Below are 18,970 nucleotides of genomic sequence, written 5' to 3' on the forward strand. Positions count from 1 at the left end.
ATGATTCTGAACTCTAGATCCGACATCGTACTAATGTCCGTATTGAGTAGGTCCCTGGCAGTCGGTACTACCTCTTGTTCTTTTTGTTGAGGTGATTTTTTCCATCTTGTCATTTTGTCCAGAGGAGAATAGATTAATGAGAGAACAAAATGCGAACAGGGTAACAACATCCCCAGAAAATATACTCTAAACAAATCAGAAAAGACCTGAAGCTGGGGGAAAAGAAAGGGAAAGAAAGAAAAAAAAAGATAAAAACAAACAAAAAGGGGCGCCTGGGTGGCTCAGTCGTTGAGCGTCTGCCTTCGGCCTAGGTCATGATCCCGGGGTCCTGGGTTCGAGCCCCGCATTGGGCTCCCCGCTCAGCGGGAAGCCTGCTTCTCCCTCTCCCACTCCCCCTGCTTGTGTTCCCTCTCTCGCTGTGTCTCTCTCTGTCAAATAAATAAAATCTTTAAAAAAACAAAAACAGAACAAAACAAAAAAACTCAGAATATGGTCAGATATGATCAGCCTGGTGCATAGATCAGTGCCACACACTAGATTTTGGGTGATTTTGGTCTGTTAGAAGAAAGTGCCTCCCAAAATTTTAAAGAAAGAAAAACATATATGTACAAAAGTAAGGGTTGATATGATGAAGGGATGGAATATGATTGTAAAGATGAAAATTATAAAAAATTTTATAAAAGGAATTGTTAAGAAGTTGTTTGAATAAAGAAAGAAGAGGATTTAAAAAAATAAAAATAAAAGGGAGAGAATGTGATCAGGCAGGAGAGTAGAACAAAACCATACACTAGAGATTTAGGGTGTATTTTGATCTGTAAGAAGAAACTGTATCTCAAAATTTTAAAGAGAGAACAGCTTATATATATATATGCCAAAACTAAGGGTAACTACTATGAAGGGATAGAATATGACTCTAAAAATGAAAAATAAAAATGTTTTTTAAAAAAGGGATTGATAAGATGTTGGTTGAAAAATGGAAAAAGAAAAATTAAAAAAATTAACTTTGAAAGACTAAAGAATCATGGTAAAAAAAGCCATGGATTCTATGTACATTATTCCCCTAGCGCTGAGTTCTGCAGTTCTCATTGATCGGTAAACTTGGTCTTGGCTGGCTGTTCTTGCTGATCTTCTGGGGGAGGGGCCTGTCGCCGTGGTTCCCAAATGTCTTTGCCGGAGGCGGAATTGTCCCGCCCTTGCTGGTCTGGGCTAAGTAATCTGCTCGGGGTTGCTCTCAGGAGCTTTTGTTCCAGGCTTTCTGTACAGCTTTGGAGGACGAGAGTGAAAATGTCGGCCTCCCAATCTCTGCCCTGGAGGAGCCGAGAACTCGGAGCCCCACTCCTCAGTGCACCCCCAGAGAAAAGCAGTCAGTCACTCCCGTCTCCCCGGTCTCCCGCCACACTCTATGCTCACCCGGCCTGTGACGGAGTGTTTGTATCTCTGGCACCCGACTTGGTGTGGAGTCTCCAAACCCAGCAGATCCCTGCGGTGCGCTCCCGTGCCGCTCCTCCCGGGGAAGGAAGGGGAGTCTCCCCAGATCTGCCGCTTGTTGGGTCCCTGCTGGAGCAGCAGTGGCCCGACTGTGCCACTGATCACGGTTTATGGCAACCCCGAGCTGAGAGCCCGCACCTCCGCTCCGTCTCTGCAGCTGGCTTCCCCGCTCCGATACCTGGGAGCTCTGCCGCACTGAGGCACCCTCAGTCTTTCTGTGACCCCAAGGGTCCCGAGACCACACTGTCCCACGAGGGTTCCACCCCCTGCTTAGCCACTGGAGCGACGTCCCTCAGCAGAGCCGACTTCTAAAAGTTCCGATTTTGTGCTCCGCGGCTCTGTCACTTGCCAGAAGCGGCTGACGGAGGCCCCCTCCCCTGCCGTCTATCCTCCCGAATATTGCCTCGGATTCACTTCTCCGCATGTCCTACCTTCCAGAAAGTGGTCGTTTTTCTGATGAGAGAGTTGTTGCTGTTCTTTTCTTCGATCTCCTGTTGAGTTCGTAGGTGTTCAGAATGGTTTGATCCCCTTCCAGCTGAATTCCTGAGACCAGGCGAAATCCAGGTCTCCTACTCCTCTGCCATTTTGCTCTGCCCCCCCGAATTAAGAATAAATTTAAATCTACTTAACCTAGGGAGCCTACTTTATGTTTTTAATCAATTTTATAAGATCATGAATATGGTGACTGTGATATACTAGGACAGTCATACAGACAGCTGCCTTTTTTTTTTTAAGATTTTACTTGTTTTATTTATTTATTTATTTATTTATTTATTTAATTTTATTTATTTTATTTATTTAATTTTTTTAAGATTTTATTTATTTGCGAGAGAGACAATGAGAGACAGAGATCATGAGAGGGAGGAGGGTCAGACAGCAGGGAGCCTGATGTGGGACTCGATCCCAGGACTCCAGGATCATGACCTGAGCCGAAGGCAGTCGCTTAACCAACTGAGCCACCCAGGCGCTCTTTACTTGTTTATTTTAGAGAGAGAGAGTACGAGCTGGGGTTGGGGCAGAGGGAAAGGGAGAAGCGGGACTCTTCCCGCTGAGGAAGGAGCGTGACATGGGACTCGACCCTAGGACCTGAGCTTAATGCAGACACTTACCAACTGTGCCACCCAGGTGCCCCCGAACTGCCTTTTAATTGTAAAGAAATTTAGGTTCGGGTGCCTGGGTGGTACAGCAGGTTAAGCGTCTGATTCTTGGTTTTGGCTCAGGTCATGATCTCAGGGTCCTGAGATTGAGCCTGGCATCAGGGTCCAAGCTCAGTGTGGAGTTTGCTTATGTTTCTTTCTCCCTTTCCCTCTGCCCCTCCTCGCTGCTGTCTCTTTCTAAAACAAATAAATCTAAAAAAAAAAAAAGAGAAAGAAATGTAGGATATAGTATTTTGTTAAGAATAATTGCCACTTATTTGTTTGGTGCCTATAATACGCCAGTTCCTTTTTTGGCTAGATACTTTACTATGTTTCCTTTGAGTCTTCGTAAAAATTCTGTGAAGTACCTAAATTTATCTGCTTTATAGTTGAGGAAATTGAGTTTCCAAGAAGGTGAAGCCAGTACTATAACAGAACCAAAATGCAGTACAGGTCCCCGTGTCTTAAATGTATTGCTATTTCTTCTGTATTACATGATATTCTTAAAGTAGTACAGAACTCTTCAAAGAGTTTTGCCAGAGTATTCTGGAGGAAATGTGCAAATAGCACCTTAGAAATGCACAGTTCCATGGTCAGAGGCCCTCCGCAGTATTGACTGGCAGTATGGAGTAACTGTTTTCTGTCAGATAATCTGATTGCAAGCACATTGTTCTCAAGCTTTATTCAGGAGAGCATTCAGGGTCCAGAGGTATTGATATGTGAGGGAAGTTGTGGGTGTCTAGAGATAATATTTGAGTTGTTGTGTGGCAAGGAAAATTAACTTGGTTAGGGCTGTGTAATGAGAAGGGAGAAGAGTTTGGAAAGCATCAGAAAGGAAGGAAAGGTGGTGAATATTGTGATTTTTTTTTGTGTGTGTATCTCGGTCCTTCTTCCCTTGTACTTGTTCTTGGCGACCTTAATTCCCAGAGTAAAGATCACTTTGACTTTATATGCTGCATGTTTTTTTAATGGTTCTTTTTCTATTATCTGTCTGAATCCTGTTTTTTCCTATAGTTTATTTGAATGCATTAAAGTGTATTTAAATGAGAATCTGATGCAGTTGGGAAGTTGGATAACTAAAGCCTTCTTAATAATGAAGCACACCAAAAATGGAACCTGCAGAAACCAACCATGTGGACAAATGAAAAAATGCCTTTTGTCTACAGATTGCAGTGATCCTACATAAACATGGAGGTCTCTGTCTGGCTTAGGACAGCCAGCTAAGTCTGATCGTTCCCCTCCTTACAATCTTAAAACCAGCATTCCAAGTACTGCTTTCTGTGCTATTTTGTTTACTATCTTGGCCAGTAAGTGTACTGGATTTTTTTTTTTTTAAGATTTTATTTATTTGACACAGAGAGAGAGAGCACAAGCAGGGGGAGTGGCAGGCAGAGGGAAAGGGAGAAGCAGGCTCCCGCTGAGCAAGGAGCCTGATGCGCAGGACTTGATCCCAGGACCCTGGGATCATGACCAGAGCCGAAGGCAGATGCTTAATCAGCTGAGCCACCCAGGTGCCCCATTGTACTAGATTTCTAATAGACAAAAAAGTGAGGTTACTTCTGCACCTATCTTAATTGGGTTATAGATATTTTATGGCTTTAAAAATAGGTATTGTTTTTTTGATTAAGGAACCTACAGCCAGGAAGTGGACTGAATATAGAAATACTGTTTTTCTGAGAGGCCGTTGGCTTAACTAATCAGGGTTATCAGTAGAGTTCAATCAATATTTTAGATATGAAGAAGCTAATCAGAGGTAGCTTTCATGAAGTTTTTCTCATTAGGAATTGATTTGTCATTAAGAAAGTGATTTTTTCCAAATACAATTTATGTAAACTTTTAAGTCTGTAACAAATTTTAGGAATGACCATTACCAGGGAAAAGCTAGCTACTAAGTATTAACTTCTTAGCGCTAAATTTGAAATCTCAGTTTTTTCAGTGTGTGTGTTCTGTCAGCGATGGACGTCTGGGTAGCAGGGGAGGCAGCTGCAGTAGCATTGGTAATGCGTAGCACCAGGTGTGCTGGAAGCAACCACAGCTGGGCTTATTTTTAACTTACTGCATGGGGATCGGTCCTTGTTTATGGTTCTGAAATCCCCATATATTTCTTACTCTGAGCAATTACTGTATCAGACAATTATTAAGTAGCCTTATTTTTCTAAGCTTTTTAGAAGTCATTAGTCTACTCTTCATTTTGATGAACCATTTTAAGATTTTGTATTTAAAGATTTTATTTATTTGAGAGACAGAGCACAAGCAGGGGGAGGGGCAGAGGGAGAGGGACATGCAGACTCCTTGCTGAGTAGGGATTCCCAAATGGGTCTCGATCCCAGGACCCTGGGATCATGACCTGAGCCAAAGGCAGACACTTAACTGACTGAGCCACCCAGGCGTCCCTCACTTGTATTATTTGTGCTCTGCTTCTTTACACAAGAAATTAAAATCTAGATTGATTCAAGATCCTTCATTAAAATGACCTCTGACTAAAAATGATGAACATAGATATTATTGAGGTCTAATTCAAAGGGGAAAAGAATGTCTTATGACTGACTCTTTCTCAAGGTATGTTTACAAATAAATTTGAGAGGTGTCCTCACCACTCTATTTAATTTTCTAGAATCTTTCAGCCAAGGCCAGGAAATGTAGTACTTAACCTTGTGTTCTTAAATCCTTTGTAATGCGTTCATCATTTTGAATCTGCTTGCTACCATGTTTTTCCATTTCATCTTCCATGTAGCTATCTGTGTGCCCTTACCCTTTTGCTGCCATATCATATATGCCCCTTAAACTCTCTCCTCCACAGTCTCCAGTAAATCCAGTAGGTGACCGCTGGTTTCTATTCAAATCAGATATATGAATATAGGAATCGAGTGATCCTCATATATAACAAATAAAAGCTGACATAGTAATTAGAGATGGATTTATTTGAATGTGAAGGCAAGTTAAGTATTTTGTGCCTTGCACCAGTACCATCAGTTATACATCCTTCTTTGCTATTTGAGGTTATGTGGAAGCTCAGAGTTTGATCCTCACAATATGAATTTTAAATCCCATTATAAGATGAAATATTTGTGTCTTTCCTGTTAGACTTAAAGACTAGATGGAATTATAACCACTGTTTATAGCCAAGGATATGCTAAAATTAGGGATAATCAGATATTTAATGGTATAGCTAAAGTAGTTTTTTTCTGATAGGTTGGTGCCTCTTCTTGTTGTTAGATAGTTTTAATATCCACTCCTGAGAACAGTTTGTGTTATGTATGCTCTAAATGTGAACACAAGTTCCTTTGGATACCAAATATAAAAAGGTCTTGACAGAAAAAAATAAGTTTGAGACAGGGAGGAAGATGACAATCTGGTGATTCTGGTGGAGGTAGATTTTTGGTGGAGGTGGATCTCCTTCTAGTTCCTTCCTCTGTGTGTGTGTGTGTGTATGTGTGTATGTTTCTGTCTACCCACATTACATTTCTAAATTGGCACTTAGACATGATTCTTGCAGTACTTTGAAGTCTTAAGTTGTTGATGTATTGTTAGCCTTTCATAATGGCAAAACATCTTAGAAGTCCTACAAAGAAATTGTAGATCAATCAGTATACATGTATATGGTCATTTTCCCAAAGAGAGGAGCAGTTTGTAACCAAATCATTTTTAATGAATGTGAATTTTCATGTAAAGACAGATCCAGTGGTAAAATTTAGTGGGCTGGTATTTTGTGTTTATAGTCATGATCACATTAGCCTCTTTTACCTTTTACTTTTAGATAAAATTTGAATTTCATATGCATTTATGTCTTCCGTCTGATTAGTACTATCCTTTCTTAAATCTAGTCATAGGTATAGGAAGTATCCAGCACCTAGAGCATCATCAGTTTGCCATTAAAAAAATCTGGTCCATTTTGTCTTAGAGTGATTATAAAAATATCTTCAATATGGGATGTTTCCACTATTCAGAAAAAGCTTACTTAAAAAGCTTAAAAATTTTGAATATGAAATATGATAAGCCACCAAATCTAGAAGTCCTTTTGATTAGCAGGGTTAATTCATTTCCTCTTACTAGACAAGTTAGTTATAAGAACAGGCATTTGAACCAATAAAAAAAAATGCATTATAAGTTATAAGAACAGGAATTTGAAAAAATTTAAAAAATGAAGTATGTAATGAAGATAATATAATTTATTAATAATTACCCATTTTATTAATTGTAGATTATGACTATATCATTCTACTCATAATAATCTTTATAGTTTATGCTCAGATAGGTGTCCATTGTTATCTTAAGCAAGGATACCAGTGGGGAGGAAAGAGAGGGTTTGGATTTAACTGGATGATCTTGAAAATATTTCCTTGTGATAAAGAAACTCCAGATCTCCCAGAGCTTGAATTGGGATTGGCATGGAAAAGTAGACTACTGGCACAGCCTTATATCCTGACTATAGAACACTCTCTTCCATCTTAGTTCTGTGGCCAAGCCCTTTTCTCCAGTGATACCACTTAAAATCATACTTCTAGGGAGATCCATAAAAGACCAAATCCTATACATAGAAAGGACTCTAGGTATATGAAATTTGAAATGTAACATCCATATATAATATATGAGAGCTGAGGCTCTCTCATAGGTATCAAATGTTCACCTAAGACTCCTTTATCCTTGCATTCTTATTGTGTAAATATGGGTTGGGGCCATGCGTGTGATAAGCTTATTAAATCAGTATGCTACAAGCCAGCAATTGGTGTATTGTATCAGTCTTCATATGTTGATTCATAGTTTTGCTATTCCATAGCTGTGTATATGGCTTTGGACAAATTATTAGTCTCTTTAAGACCGTGTTTCTTTTTTGTAAATTGAGGATGAAAATAGTATTTTCCTCACTAAGACTGCTAAGTGGAGACTAAGTGAAGTAATTCATATAAAGTCCTTAGCACAGTAACTGGCCTGTAGAGCTCAACAATTGGTTATGTGATAATGATAGAAGGTTGGTTTTTTGTTTTTTGTTTTACCATCTCTGTAAGATAGTAAAATGAGACAGTAGTAAAATGGGAATCTTCTATTCTAAGATCACAAACTTCATTTATTTTCTGTCTTACAAACTCAATTCAAACAAATAATTCAGCCTTAGATCCTCTGTAATAGAGAAGGCGGGGTGGGGGGGGCTGTAACTTTTCAGTTTAAAGAGCAGGACCTGTTATTGATAATCTATTGTAGTTTTGTGCTCATTTTTTCTTAGACATATTTACATATATTTTTATGAAGTCAATTCAGAAAAACCACACGCTAAAAGAAAGGTCAGGGACAAAAACACTGTCATGTTTTACATGGTGTTTATTTAAAAATTTTTGAAGATCATTTCGAAACGCATGTTTGAGTATCTGTGTGTGGGCTCTCACATGCTACCCGTGTGCAGCATAGACTTCTGGCTGTGTTACGGTAAATGGACACACTCTGGTCCAGGTGAGGGGGTCTCCTGATGACTCATATCCAGACAAAAGTGAAAGACTTGTAACTCTGAGATCTAAAAACAGTATGAACGTGATAAAAGAGAAGATCTACTCTAAAATAGTTTTAATTAAAAGAATGATTCTGCGTGTCAGGAAAGCCACTGTGGCACAATAAGACAAAGCAATAAAATGTTAGCACTTTGAGTATGTTCTCTTTTTTGTATTTAAATTAGAGGGTACCATGGGGAAGTTTGTGAAGGTTTTGGGATGATTTGAAGAAAATAGAAAGGAATGAAGAAACTGGATAACTGAATAGTATCACTTAACAGCACTGATAGAAGAAAAACGGTTACAAATCTCTGCATATTGTATTTGCATCTCAACTCAAGCGATAGGAAGAGGATGTTCATAAAGCAACTCTAGATCATGCATGAACAGAAAAACTGAAAGGGCAAATTCAGTTTAAAGTGTTCTGTGGCTACTTCAGTTTAAAGTGTTCTGTGGCTACAGGATCCTGAGTCAAAAGCAGATTTGACTGTATACAGAATTCATGAACTCATATATGAAAGGAAAAGCCATTCTAATTTTCCAGATTATTTTGAATATAAATATCACTACCCTTCCATACCAAAGTGAAAAAAATGAGGCAGAAGTCCCTATTTTATGTTTATAATTTTGGTATGAAAAGAGCCTAAAGTATGTATGGTCTTTTATTTGAAGTGACGCTGCAGTCATCCCTCCAAATTAGCACTCTTTTCTGGCAATGAGAAGAAAGATACCTGTCATAAAAAAAGAGACAAAAAGCTCCATGGCGAGAATATTAAGGAATTAACAGATATAATGTAGATTGTGAGTTGTTCTTGTTTGAAACCTAGTTAACCTCAAATTTTTATATACTTCTTTGTTTATGTTTATTTAAGGAAGATATTAAATTCAGCCATTTTCCTCCATGTTCTGTGTCCTTTAGGGGTTGTATTTGCAGATATTGTTGTACATAGTGATTTACCAGCTTCATCATATTGAGTGTTTGTCTGAAGGATTTAATGGATATACGTTTTTTTTTGGTTATTTATTTATTTATTTATTTTTTATTCTTATGTTAATCCCCATACATTACATCATTAGTTTTAGATGTAGTGTTCCATGATTCATTGTTTGTGCATAACACCCAGTGCTCCATGCAGAACGTGCCCTCTTTAATACCCACCACCAGGCCAACCCATCCTCCCACCCCCTCCCCCCCGAACCCTCAGTTTGTTTTTCAGAGTCCATCGTCTCTCATGGTTCATCTCCCCCTCCGATTTCCCCTGCTTCATTCTTCCTCTCCTGCTACCTTCTTCTTCTTTTTTTTTCTTAACATATATTGCATTATTTGTTTCAGAGGTACAGATCTGAGATTCAACAGTCTTGCACACTTCACAGCGCTTACCAGAGCACATACCCTCCCCAATGTCTATCACCCAGTCACCCCATCCCTCCCACCCCACCCCCCACTCCAGCAACCCTCAGTTTGTTTCCTGCAATTAAGAATTCCTCATATCAGTGAGGTCATATGATACATGTCTTTCTCTTTTTGACTTATTTCGCTCAACGTAATACCCTCCAGTTCCATCCACGTCGTTGCAAATGGCAAGATCTCATTCCTTTTGATGGCTGCATAATATTCCATTGTGTATATATACCACATCTTCTTTATCCATTCATCTGTTGATGGACATCTTGGCTCTTTCCACAGTTTGGCTATTGTGGACATTGCTGCTATAAACATCGGGGTGCACGTACCCTTTCGGATCCCTACTTTTGTATCTTTGGGGTAAATACCCAGTAGTGCAATTGCTGGATCATATGGTAGCTCTATTTTCAACTTTTTGAGGAACCTCCATACAGTTTTCCAGAGTGGCTGCACCAGCTTGCATTCCCACCAACAGTGTAGGAGGGTTCCCCTTTCTCCGCATCCCCGCCAACATCTGTCGTTTCCTGACTTGTTAATTTTAGCCATTCTGACTGGTGTGAGGTGGTATCTCATTGAGGTTTTGATTTGGATTTCCCTGATGCCGAGCGATATTGAGCACTTTTTCATGTGTCTGTTGGCCATTTGGATGTCTTCTTTGGAAAAATGTCTGTTCATGTCTTCTGCCCATTTCTTGATTGGATTCTTTGTTCTTTGGGTGTTGAGTTTGGTAAGTTCTTTATAGATTTTGGATACTAGCCCTTTATCCGATATGTCATTTGCAAATATCTTCTCCCATTCTGTCGGTTGTCTTTTGGGTTTGTTGACTGTGTCCTTTGCTTTGCAAAAGCTTTTTATCTTGATGAAGTCCCAATAGTTCATTTTTGCCCTTGCTTCCCTTGCCTTTGGCAATGTTTCTAGGAAGAAGTTGCTGCGGCTGAGGTCAAAGAGGTTGCTGCCTGTGTTCTCCTCTAGGATTTTGATGGACTCCTGTCTCACATTGAGGTCTTTCAACCATTTGGAGTCTATTTTTGTGTGTGGTGTAAGGAAATGGTCCAGTTTCATTCTTCTGCATGTGGCTGTCCAATTTTCCCAGCACCATTTGTTGAAGAGACTGTCTTTTTTCCATTGGACATTCTTTCCTGCTTTGTCGAAGATGAGTTGACCATAGAGTTGAGGGTCCATTACTGGGCTCTCTATTCTGTTCCATTGATCTATGTGTCTGTTTTTGTGCCAGTACCATACTGTCTTGATGATGACAGCTTTGTAATAGAGCTGGAAGTCCGGAATTGTGATGCTGCCAGCTTTGCTTTTCTTTTTCAACATTCCTCTGGCTATTCGCGGTCTTTTCTGGTTCCATACAAATTTTAGGATTATTTGTTCCATTTCTTTGAAAAAAGTGGATGGTATTTTGATGGGGATTGCATTGAATGTGTAGATTGCTCTAGGTAGCATTGACATCTTCACAATATTTGTTCTTCCAATCCTTGAGCATGGAACGTTTTTCCATTTCTTTGTGTCTTCCTCAATTTCTTTCATAAGTATTTCATAGTTTTCTGAGTACAGATCCTTTGTCTCTTTGGTTAGATTTATTCCTAGGTATCTTATGGTTTTGGGTGCAATTGTAAATGGGATCGACTCCTTAATTTCTCTTTCTTCTGTCTTGTTGGTGTATAGGAATGCCACTGACTTCTGTGCATTGATTTTATATCCTGCCACTTTACTGAATTCCTGTATGAGTTCTAGCAGTTTTGGGGTGGAGTCTTTTGGGTTTTCCACATAAAGTATCATATCATCTGCAAAGAGTGAGAGTTTGACTTCTTCTTTGCTGATTTGGATGCCTTTGATTTCTTTTTGTTGTCTGATTGCTGTGGCTAGGACTTCCAATAGTATGTTGAATAGCAGTGGTGATAGTGGACATCCCTGCCGTGTTCCTGACCTTAGGGGGAAAGCTCTCAGCTTTTCCCCATTGAGAATGATATTCACTGTAGGTTTTTCATAGATGGCTTTTATGATATTGAGGTATGTACCCTCTATGCCTATACTCTGAAGAGTTTTGATCAAGAAAGGATGCTGTACTTTGTCAAATGCTTTTTCTGCATCTATTGAGAGGATCATATGATTCTTGTTCTTTCTTTTGTTAATGTATTGTATCACATTAATTGATTTGTGGATGTTGAACCAACCTTGCAGCCCAGGGATAAATCCCACTTGGTCATTGTGAATAATCCTTTTAATGTACTGTTGGATCCTATTGGCTAATATTTTGGTGAGAATTTTTGCATCCATGTTCATCAGGGATATTGGTCTGTAATTCTCCTTTTTGATGGGGTCTTTGTCTGGTTTTGGGATCAAGGTAATGCTGGCCTCATAAAACGAGTTTGGAAGTTTTCCTTCCATTTCTATTTTTTGGAACAGTTTCAGAAGAATAGGTATTAATTCTTCTTGAAATGTTTGGTAGAATTCCCTTGGGAAGCCATCTGGCCCTGGGCTTTTGTTTTTTTGGGAGATTTTTGATGACTGCTTCAATTTCCTTAGTGGTTATAGGTTTGTTCAGGTTTTCTATTTCTTCCTGGTTCAGTTTTGGTAGTTGATACATCTCTAGGAATGCATCCATTTCTTCCAGGTTATTTAATTTGCTGGCATAGAGTTGCTCATAATATGTTCTTATAATTGTTTGTATTTCTTTGGTGTTGGTTGTGATCTCTCCTCTTTCATTCATGATTTTGTTGATTTGGGTCATTTCTCTTTTCTTTTTGATAAGTCTGGCCAGGGGTTTATCAATCTTGTTAATTCTTTCAAAGAACCCGCTCCTAGTTTCGTTGATCTGTTCTACTGTTCTTTTAGTTTCTATTTCATTGATTTCTGCTCTGATTTTATTATTTCTCTTCTCCTGCTGGGTTTAGGCTTTATTTGCTGTTCTTTCTCCAGCTCCTTTAGGTGGAGGGTTAGGTTGTGTACTTGAGACCTTTCTTGTTTCTTGAGAAAGGCTTGTATTGCTATATACTTTCCTCTTAGGACTGCCTTTGCTGCATCCCAAAGATTTTGAACAGTTGTGTTTTCATTTTCATTGGTTTCCATGAATTTTTTTAATTCTTCTTTAATTTCCTGGTTGACCCATTCATTCTTCAGTAGGATGCTCTTTAGCCTCCATGTATTTGAGTTCTTTCCGACTTTCGTCTTGTGATTGATTTCTAGTTTAAAGCATTGTGGTCTGAAAATAGGCAGGGAATGATCCCAATCTTTTGGTACCGGTTGAGACCTGATTTATGACCTAGGATGTGATCGATTCTGGAGAATGTTCCATGGGCACTAGAGAGGAATGTGTATTCCGTTGCTTTGGGGTGGAATATTCTGAATATGTCTGTGAAGTCCATTTGGTCCAGTGTGTCATTTAAAGTCTTTATTTCCTTGTTGATCTTTTGCTTAGATGATCTGTCCATTTCAGGAGGGGGGTGTTAAAGTCCCCCACTATTATTGTATTGTTGTCTATGTATTTCTTTGCTTTTGTTATTAATTGCCTCATATAATTGGCTGCTCCCATGTTAGGGGCATAGATATTTACAATTGTTAGATCTTCTTGTTGGATAGACCCTTTAAGTAGGATGTAGTGTCCTTCCTCATCTCTTATTACAGTCTTTGGTTTAAAATCTAATTTGTCTGATATAAGGATTGCCACCCCAGCTTTCTTTTGGTGTCCATTAGCATGGTAAATGGTTTTCCACCCCCTCACTTTCAATCTGGGGGTGTCTTTGGGTCTAAAATGAGTCTCTTGCAGACAGCATATCGATGGGTCTTGTTTTTTTATCTAATCTGATACCCTGTGTCTTTTGATTGGGGCATTTAGCCCATTTACATTCAGGGTAACTGTTGAAAGATAGGAATTTAGTGCCATTGTATCGCCTGTAAGGTGACTGTTACCGTATATTGTCTGTGTTCCTTTCTGGTCTATGTTGCTTTTAGGGTCTCTCTTTGCTTAGAGGACCCCTTTCAATATTTCTTGTAGGGCTGGTTTTGTGTTTGCAAATTCCTTTAGTTTTTATTTGTCCTGGAAGCTTTTGATCTCTCCTTCTATTTTCAATGACAGCCTAGCTGGATAGAGTATTCTTGGCTGCATATTTTTCTCATTTAGTGCTCTGAATAGATCATGCCAGTCCTTTCTGGCCTGCCAGGTCTCTGTGGATAGGTCTGTTGCGAATCTAATGTTTCTACCATTGTAGGTTACATATCTCTTCTCCCGAGCTGCTCTCAGGATTTTCTCTTTGTCTCTGAGACTGGTAAGTTTTACTATTAGATGTTGGGGTGTTGACCTATTTTTATTGATTTTGTGAGGGGTTCTCTGTGCTTCCTGGATTTTCATGCCTGTTTCCTTACCCAAATTAGGGAAGTTCTCTGCTATAATTTGCCCCATTATACCTTCTGCCCCTCTCTCTCTTTCTTCTTCTTCTGGGATCCCAATTATTCTAATGTTGTTTCGTCTTACGGTATCGCTTATCTCTCGAATTCTGTCCTCATGATCCAGTAGTTGTTTATCTCTCTTTTTCTCAGCTTCTTTATTTTCCATCATATGGCCTTCTATATTACTGATTCTCTCTTCTGCCTCATTTATCCTAGCAGTTAGTGCCCTCATTTTTGATTGCACCTCATTAATAGCCTTTTTGATTTCTGCTTGGTTAAATTTTAGCTCTTTTACTTCTCCAGAAAGGGTTTCTCTAATAACTTCCATATTTCTTTTTAAGCCCAGCTAGTATCTTTAAAGTGATGATTCTGAACTCTAGATCCGACATCGTACTAATGTCCGTATTGAGTAGGTCCCTGGCAGTCGGTACTACCTCTTGTTCTTTTTGTTGAGGTGATTTTTTCCGTCTTGTCATTTTGTGCAGATGAGAATAGATTAATGAGAGAACAAAATGCTAGCAGAGTAACCACGTCCCCAGAAAATATACTCTAAACAAATCAGAAAAGACCTGAAGCAGTGGAAAAAGAAACGGAAAGAGAGAAAAAAGAAAAAGATAAAAACAAACAGAAGAAAACAACAACAACAAAAAAAACCAGAATGTGATCAAATATGATCAGGCTGGTATACAGATCAGTGCCACACACTTAGATTTGGGGTGTATTTTGGTCTTTTAGAAGAAAGTGCCTCCCAAAATTTTAAAGGAAGAAAAACTTATATATGTACAAAAATAAGGGTTGATATGATGAAGGGATGGAATATGAGTGTAAAGATGGAAACTATAAAAAATTTTATAAAAGGAATTGAGAAGAAGTTGTTTGAAAAAAGAAAGAAGAGGATTTAAAAAAAGAAAAAAGAAAAAAAAAGGGAGAGAATGTGATCAGGTAGGGGAGTAGAAAAAACCATATACTAGAGATTTAGGGTATATTTTAATCTGTTAGAAGAAACTATCTCAAAATTTTAAAGAGAGAACAACTTATATATATATGCCAAAAATATGGGTAACTACTATGAAGGGATAGAATATGACTCTAAAAATGAAAAATAAAAATGTTTTTTTAAAAAAAGGGATTGATAAGATGTTGGTTGAAAAAGGGAAAATTAAAAATTAAAAAAAAAAAAAACAGTTAAAAAAAAGTTAACTTTGAAAGACTAAAGAATCATGGGAAAAAAGCCATGAATTCTATGTGCAGTATTCCCCTAGCGCTGGAGTTCTGCCGTTCTCATTGATCGGTAAACTTGGCCTTGGCTGGCTGTTCTCGCTGATCTTCTGGGGAGGGGCCTGTTGCCGTGGTTTCCAAATGTTTCTGCCGGAGGCGGAATTGCCCCGCCCTTGCCCCCTCCCGGCTAAGTAATCTGCTTGGGTTTGCTCTCCGGAGCTTTTGTTCCCTGCGAGCTTTCCCTACAGCTTTGGAGGCGGAGAATGAAAATGGCGGCCTCCCAATCTCCGCCCCGGAGGAGCCGAGAACTCGGCCCCGCTCCTCAGTGAGCCCCCAGAGAAAAGCTCTCAGTCACTCCCGTCTCCCCGGTCTCTGGCCGCACTCTGTGCTCACCCGGCCTGTGACCGTGTGTTTCTATCTCTGGCACCCGACCCCGGGTGGAGTCTCCAAACCCAGCAGATCCCTGCGGTGCACTCCCACGCGGCTCCTCCCGGGGGAGGAAGGTGAGTCTCCCCGGATCTGCCGCTTGTTGGGTCCCTGCTGGAGGAGCAGTGGCCCGACTGTGCCGCGGATCACGGTTTATGGCAACCCCGAGCTGAGAGCCCGCGCCTTGGCTCCGTCTCTGCAGCCGGCTTCCCCGCTCCGATACCTGGGAGCTCTGCCGCACTCAGGCACCCCCGGTCTTTCTGTGGCCCTGAGGGTCCTGAAACCACACTGTCCCGGAGGGTTCCACCCCCCGCTTAGCCACTGGAGCGACGTTCCTCAGCGGAGCCGACTTTTAAAAGTTCCGATTTTGTGCTCCGCGGCTCTATCACTTGCCAGAAGCGGCCGCCGGAGGCCCCTCCCCCGCCGTCTATCCTCCCGAATATCGCCTCGGATTCACTTCTCCGCACGTCCTACCTTCCAGAAAGTGGTCGCTTTTCTGATGAGAGAGTTGTTGCTCTTCTTTTCTTCGATCTCCTGTTGAGTTTGTAGGTGTTCAGATTGGTTTGATCCCTATCCAGCTGAATTCCTGAGAGGAGACGAAATCCAGGTCTCCTACTCCTCCCAATGGATATACAGTTTTAACTTAGTGGACAGCTTAAGAAAATTCAGTGATTGCAGAAGAAACTGTTGAAGACAGAACTCTTACACTAATTTTTACTGGCTATCTCAGCTGCAGCTCTTGTGTTTAGAAGGCAAATGTGAATAGTATTTCAGTATACTTTCCATTTGCCATGTTGCTAATAGTGTTCTCGCACTTGAAAGAAGACTCAGTCTTAAAGGTCATATGTCTTAGCTTTGTTTTTCTCCCAATAAAATCTTCAAAGTACTTGCCTTCCTTAGTTTTATAACACTGACCATGAAGTTGCTTTGGGGGTGAAAATGTTTTGGAATTTTTTGAGATCCTTATTTGGCAAGGTTGTGCTTTTAAACATGTAAGAGGTGTGGGAGGAATGTGTCATTTATAACTTCTGTCTTAGGGTAGTGTTATGATTAAGACCACTAGAGTCAGATTGTCGGATTTGTATTCCTATTGCCACTCAGTACAGATCTGAGGCTTTGGGCAAGTTAATAACCTTTGTTTGCCTTTGTTTTCTCTTCTGTGAAATCAGAATGATAGTATCTTCCACATAATATTGTGGAACAAAATTAAAAAATAGATGGAAAGTATGGAGATAGGTGAGTAACTCAAGGTTAATGACCAATCAATAAATAATAAATGTTGCTGTCATCATCTTCAACACTTTCTACACTAATCCATATAACTGGACAACTTGCACTTGTTTTTAATTCATTAGATATTAATTTTGCGTTATATAAAATACATTTTTTTTTAAAAGATTTTATTTGACAGAGAGCACAAGCAGGGGGAGGAGCAGAGGGAGAGGTAGAAGCAGAAGCAGACTCCCCACTGAGCAGGGAGCCCAATGTGGGGCTAGATCCCAGGACCCTGAGATCATGACCTGAGCCGAAGGCAGATACTTAACCAACTGAGCCACCCAGGTGCCCCATAAAATACATTCCTAAATATATGAGATATATTTAGATGGTTTACAACCCAATATAAATATTTGTAAACAACTATGGTATAAGCCTAAATGAAAGAAATCCTTATAAGAGAATTACCCCTGAAAGTATTGATCCTAGATGGGGAGAGATTACTCCTAATTGGGAGAATTATGGAAGACTTTATGAAGATACTGGCTCTTGTGCTGGGCTTCATAACGACATACAGGGTTTTAGAAGGCTTAAGACAGAGGTAAAGGACATGCCTGGACAGAAGACCATAAACCAGCATCTTTTTAGTACTAACCAGGCATTATATACTAAGTACTATCTTAATTCAAAGTCATCACCATAAATCTTTTAAGGTATATACTTTTGACCTCTGTTTACAGGTGAAATTAAGGCTCAGAGAAGTTAACTGATTTACTCAAGATAACACAACTAAATAAGGAGTAGTAGAGTTAGAATTTGAATCCAGCTCTACCTGGCTCGAAAACCCACACTCTTTTAGCTACACTGCCTTCAGGCTGGAGAACAGTGTGAACAAAGGTATAGATGAGAGAAAGTACAGTAGATGTTTAAGAAACTTCTAATAGAATAGTCTAAATAAGAAGGTGGGGTAGAAACTCTGCTGGAAAATGAGAGAGGTTCCAGATTACAGAGTCTTGAATGCCATACTGAAAAAAGATGTGTGTTTCTTTCTTATGTAGGCATTAATAAGTTCCTAAAGTCCACTGTCCAGGGAGATGAATTATCACATGAGAATATTTTCATAGCAATGTGTAGAATGCATTATACTGAGAGAAGATTAGAAGTAGTCTCGTTAGGTAGATTATTAAATAACCAGTACTTTTTTTCTGTATTCAGTTTCCTTTTAAAAATGTTAAAGTTAGCCTCACATATTACAAGCATGTTTATTTAAAAGTGTTTCAGTAGGGGCATCTCTCTGTCAAATAAATAAAATAAATAAATAAAATAAAATAAATAAAATCTTAAAAAAAAAAAAGTGTTTCAGTATATTGGGTGCCTGGGTGGCGCAGTCGGTTAAGCGTCTGATTCTTGGTTTCGGCCAGGTCATGATCCCAAGGTCATGAAATCGAGCCCCATGTTGGGCTCTGTGCTCAGCAGGGAGTCTGCTTGAGATTCTCCATCTCCCTCTGCCCTCCATCCACTACCGCTCACACGCGCTCTCCCCCCAAAAAAATCATCATCATCATCATCATAATAAAAGTGTTTCAGTATATTTGCTTAAGAAAAACAATTTTAGGGCGCCTGGATGGCGCAGTCGGTTGAGCGTCTGCCTTCGGCTCGGATCATGATCCCAGGGTCCTGGGATCGAGTTCTGCGTCGGGCTCCCTGCTCTGTGGGGAGCCTGCTTCTCCCTCTCCTCCCTACTTGTGCTCTCTCTCTCACTATCTCTCTCTCAAATAAATAAAATCTAAAAAAAAAAGAAAAACAATTTTAGGGGTGCTTGCCTGGCTTAGTAGAGCATGCAATTCTTGTTCTAGGGGTTGTGGGTTCAAGCCCCACACTGGAGGGGGGGCTTATCTTATCTCTCCCAGATAGAGGATCACTTCCTTCTTGCTTCCTCAGTTGCCCCTGTGAACTCTGTATTTCTTATAATAACATAGTAGTTTTCTATTTCAAAGTCCATTTCCCCTCCTACTCTATAATCTCAAGATCAGACATTGTATCTTACTCATCTTCAGAAGTCCAGTATATAGCAGAATACCTGGGATATAATATGTACTCTAATGATAAAAGGATGGATAATGATAGATGAATAAAATGGCATGGAATTAATAAACTTTATATAGAAGCCACTGTCATGATATGAAAGTGCTGTGATAATGGACATT

At 39.7% G+C, this 18,970-nt stretch overlaps 1 protein-coding gene and 1 non-coding gene across 2 annotated transcripts in view; both read left to right on the forward strand.

The window, feature by feature from the left end:
* The window catches only part of COP1 (COP1 E3 ubiquitin ligase), a 270,124-nt gene that overhangs the window by 232,834 nt on the left and 18,320 nt on the right, over positions 1 to 18,970 (forward strand). The gene's annotated exons all lie outside the window — the stretch shown is intronic.
* Positions 3,733 to 3,873, forward strand: LOC123325234. Its single transcript, XR_006540333.1, has one exon.

The sequence above is a fragment of the Neomonachus schauinslandi genome, chromosome 6 (assembly GCF_002201575.2).
Source record: "Neomonachus schauinslandi chromosome 6, ASM220157v2, whole genome shotgun sequence".
Classification (NCBI taxonomy): Eukaryota; Metazoa; Chordata; class Mammalia; order Carnivora; family Phocidae; genus Neomonachus; species Neomonachus schauinslandi.